Source organism: Stylophora pistillata, chromosome 3 (assembly GCF_964205215.1).
Source record: "Stylophora pistillata chromosome 3, jaStyPist1.2, whole genome shotgun sequence".
Taxonomy (NCBI): domain Eukaryota; kingdom Metazoa; phylum Cnidaria; class Anthozoa; order Scleractinia; family Pocilloporidae; genus Stylophora; species Stylophora pistillata.
Window position 1 is genome coordinate 44,088,586 of NC_142521.1, and position 4,879 is coordinate 44,093,464.

Genomic DNA, 4,879 nt, shown 5'->3' on the forward strand with positions numbered 1-4,879 from the left:
GTACTCCAAAGTTCCCTCCAAGAAATCAGCAAATTTTGAGTTACACGCGAGTCTTTTAAAACGATCAAAAATGGAAACGCGACGGCAAACTACTTTAATTTGCATTTGGAACTCAACGGCTACTTTATAAGTCATGCTGAAGTTGAGCTGTGGCGCTGTACGAGACAGTGAGCTCCTGCAGCCATTTCTGAAATTCTAACTAAGAGTAGAAATTCATTTTTTAATCGAAGTCTTCCTTGGCGTCACCGTCGTGGTTTCTTAAGGTCCCCCTATTATGGTGGAGGGTAGTGCGCGTATGAGAATATGAAAAATGAGAAACTGCATAAAATCTTGAAAAGCTCCGTGAATGGAGGGAATTTATGACCCGAATGCACTTTTTGCCACTTGCACTGTCAATTTTGGCATGAAAGTTTGGCAAGTCGTATGTCTTTCCAACAGCATCCAAAATTGCACAGTCCTTTTCAGGGACCCAACCAGTTTGATGTTCTCCTGCCTCAGTTAGACAAAACACTCCAATGCCATACTGAGAACCACATGCTAAGGTCTTTCTCCCCTGTTGATCGGATCAGCAAGACCTTCTAAGCATTCAAGTTTTATCTTTAGCCTGGTGGCAGTATGACAGGTTTAAAAGCATTCATTGTTACCTCACACCTGTCCAGAAACTAAGGAGTCACAACGAAATTCTCCAAGCTGATAACTGGTTTTGTAGTCTCCGCCATTTTAATTCTCCCAGCAACCCTATGCGCCGCTAACTAGTTTCTATGCTTCGAAGTTAAGAGCGGGACAACATTTTAGGGTTTCTCTCGCCAAGTACGCCCATGCTATCTGCTATTACCGAAAAGTTTCCTTTACTTTACCTCGAATTTACCATTTATTTCCGCAGTGCAAGCAGGTAACCAGTCAATAGACACAAGGCGGAATTTTTCGGTGGGTACGGATCGGTAAAAATGCAGGCCATAATGATAATCTACTCCACGAGGGAAAAGCACGTGCGTGGTGTTTTCATTGAAGCAGTCGCCCAGTTCAGAGTTAATTTTTTTAAAGCTCTTTGATGAATATGTATTTTTTTTTTTTTTTGCAGAGATAAATTTCTCTGTATACTTTTCAGCAGCCTCGCGTGCATGTTGTTCTCACGTGGACTTTGGTCACGGGACAAAACTTTTAAAGTCACGTGATCAAATATTTCTGGGAGCCATGTTTGCTGTAAAAGGCTTTTCTTGGCTCAGAAGTAGTTCATGTATGTTGATCATCAAACTGACGAAGAAGAAATGTACAAAAAGACTATCAAAGTCTCAGGATAGATAAATAATTACGCCTTTAGTAGGTTCCTCGATCGTCGAGCTACAAAGTTGAAATGTGGAAGTAGCTAGTACAGATCAATAAGTTTATGCTGGAGAAATGGCCCCCTTTTGTCATTCTTTTACTCTGGGTAAGTTAAGTGAATAAAATTTAGCTTCAGTTAAGTTTAGTTGACTTTCAATAATGTTATTTATACTGCTCAAGGTATAAATGAGTGGCAAGAATTGAGCCTTTCTCCAGAATACCTTTCTATCGTTTTATCTTGATGATCTGATACTGTAGGTTTTATGTGATTCAATATTTATTATATCCTGATGATAATACACAGTGTCAACCTGTTTATCAACTTTTTCATCATTAAATACAAGACAGAAATTTTGTTGAAACAGATAGCCCCGGCCAATAGCTGTTTTAGTAAGAAGAAGGAAAAGTATACACTGTCATATTTCCTACATTAGGATTGTCTACATGTAGCAGTTACTCATGCCAGCATAGGGGCTAGACAGGTGCATGACTATTTTCACATGGGGTTTCTATTTATATGGAAGCCATTGCGCACCTCACAATAACAGTAATTAAAGTGCTACTACGATCAAATTTGGGGTTTCGTTTTTTATTACATATTTCGAAAATATATGTAAAAGTGACTTACCATGCCAAGTTTAGAGTCGAAATATGATCTGGAAGTGTGTTTATTTGCACTACAATTTTCGTAAATGTCCTGCCGCCATAACTCGATTCAGAAAATGACCGGGAGTAGTATTTGAAGGAGTTGGGGCGAGATGTGACGTAGAAACATCAATACGGCTAAACAAGGTACACAAACGTAGCTAATTTCGCATTCAGGACGAGATATTTTTGGAAGCTTTTGAAGGTTCTTTCTTCGCTTTTTTGACTAAAGCGAAAGCATGCCTGGTAGACGTTGTGTTGTTCAGGACTGTGGAAACATAAAGAACGATGAATTGGGGATTTTTATTCATAATTCTCCTGATTCGGGCAGCGTTAGACTAAAGTGGAAAAGGTTCGTGTCTATTCATCGGAAGGATTTCAAGCTAGTGGGAAAATTTGCAGTGTGCTCCGAGCATTTCACAGGGGATTGTTTTACGCTTGCTTTTCCGATGAAAGGCATGAAAAGAAAGTTGAAGAAGGGGACGTTTCCAACTATTTGGAAAAAATCCTTTGAAACATTATCAAAGCGGAGTCGACGATCGGTGAAATTACAATGTATTTGCGCTGTGCTTATCACCATAATATTTATTTCCTCACTTACCTGTGACATGACTTTTTTCTGGCATCGTTGTTCAATTTACGTGTAATGAATGCTCCTACTATTTAGACTTCCCATATGGTTGCATGTGTTTTCATACTTTTCCGCTTTTTTCTCATAGTTACAGTAAAACGGGCGTTAGCGAAAAAATGGGTATTTGGGCTGAGTGGACATGGAGTCAATTTCCCAATTCCCAGACCTTTCCACTCAAGCGTAAAATTTAGAAAAAGTGAAGCTACATAGAAATCCGGCCCTCTATTCTTTGAGATATTACCTTGCTGTTACTTTGAAATGTGACAGTACTCCAAAGTTCCCTCCAAGAAATCAGCAAATTTTGAGTTACACGCGAGTCTTTTAAAACGATCAAAAATGGACTTCGTCTGATTTCTACATTCTATAAGTTTGGTTACTGTTTGCGGTTTTTTTTTTTTTTTTTTCGTCTGTATTTCAATTCTATTCTCACTTCCTGCAAATGATGCTTACATTTTAAGGCAAAGATGTGATTACACCTTGCTTCCATTTCTAGTTTTGAAAACAGCGACATAAAGCTCACAAGGCTGACAGAGCAGTTCGAGCACGAACACCTGCAAAATAATGGGAAAAATTTGTCAAACGAAAGAAAAATACGTCTGTATAAAATCATTACATGTCTGACCGCTTTAATAAAACTATCGCATAAAATCAGGACTACAGTTAATCACATAGCAACGATTTTACGACGGGCATTTGAAATTGGAAAATAAAAATATAAATCTATATTCCATGATAATACCATACCATTCATTCGCTGGCACCTCTCCCGAATATCTTCGCTGAAACTGTTGCTTCTCTTCTTCTTCGCGGTGAACTCTTTCGTTGTAGACCGCGGCTTATTCTTCGGTGGCAAGAGGTTCGTAACTGTCTTCGTACGGCGCAAATTCAGAAAATTCCCCAATCACTTCGTCAACTATACAAGTTTCTTGATCACTTTCAGATGTGCAGGAAGAGGAATCCGACGGAGATGACATCTTAAACGTCTTATAAACGGCTCTAAACACACAAGCTTTTCCCAAATGCGAATATTCTGGTTGATGTTTCTACGTAGCAGTGGATAAATCACGTGGTCAAGCGCAAGACCGCTTTAATAGATCTCACGGGCTATTGTTTTGCAAACTTTGTAATGGCGGACGGTATCTACGCACTTTTCAGTGGGAAATTTCCAGCCCCCGTACGCAAGTATCGTTCCAGTTTCTCGCTATTTGTATAATTTTGAACATATAGAAAAGATTAATGTTGAAAAAACCCGGAAAGAAAAACAAAAATTTTCGTCGTAGTAGCACTTTAAGATCATAGTTTATTGCAGGGTTACCTCCCCCCTACCAACCAGTACCTATATTTACATCTGGAAAAGGTGAGGCACTTTGAGCTTACAGTATCTTGCCCAAGAACATAATGAAATGCTCCAACACTAGACACCAAAACTGGACAAATATCGAGTCCAGTGCACCAACCATTCAGCCACCATGCCTCCTCCTGTGATCCTTATGATTAGACTGTAGTGAATGGGGTCAATTGGGATTAGGGTAGAACCCTCCTCCCGGTTAGCTCAGTTGGTTGGAGTACCGGATTGTGATGTGCGGGAGGTCGAGGGTTCGAGCCCTGGCCGGACCAATACTCATGGTCTTAAAATAACTGAGTAGAATTTGCTATCTTTCTATAATATAAAGAAATGGATAGATATTCTTGTCTCCTCGGACGAGGACGAATAAACTGTAGGCCCCGTCTCCCGCAGGGTTAGGGGTAGGAGATGTTAATTTCCCATGTACGAGATTACTGTGTGATGGATGTCCTCTCCCGGGATGGGATGGGTGGGTATTTGGGGGATGGGTGGGAAGGTGAGATTGTTACATGGACTGAAGCAGCTTCCAGAGGCGCCTGATATGCTGACGTCCGATCTCGGTCTTAACAAAAACATCTTATAAGTGCTATTGATCAGCACATGTAAATATGCGCTATATAAATTGGTAAATTATAAATTATAATCATAAACCCTTATAACGTTGTGTAACCAATAGCAACTTAAGGCGACTTAAGGCGACTTAAGGCGACTTAAGGCGACTTAAGGCGACTTTAGGCGACTTAAGGCAACTTAAAGTCCCAGAATAGGCCTCGGATACTCATTTACCAAGAGGATATATCCTCTTACATTTACCTAATAAGAGTGTTGTCATTTCATTTTTCGAAAGTAATGGAGGTTTGTAAAGATACTGTGATCCGACTCAATGCACTTGCCTCACGTTTCAGACTAGAGGCTATAAAAGATAATTTTACTTT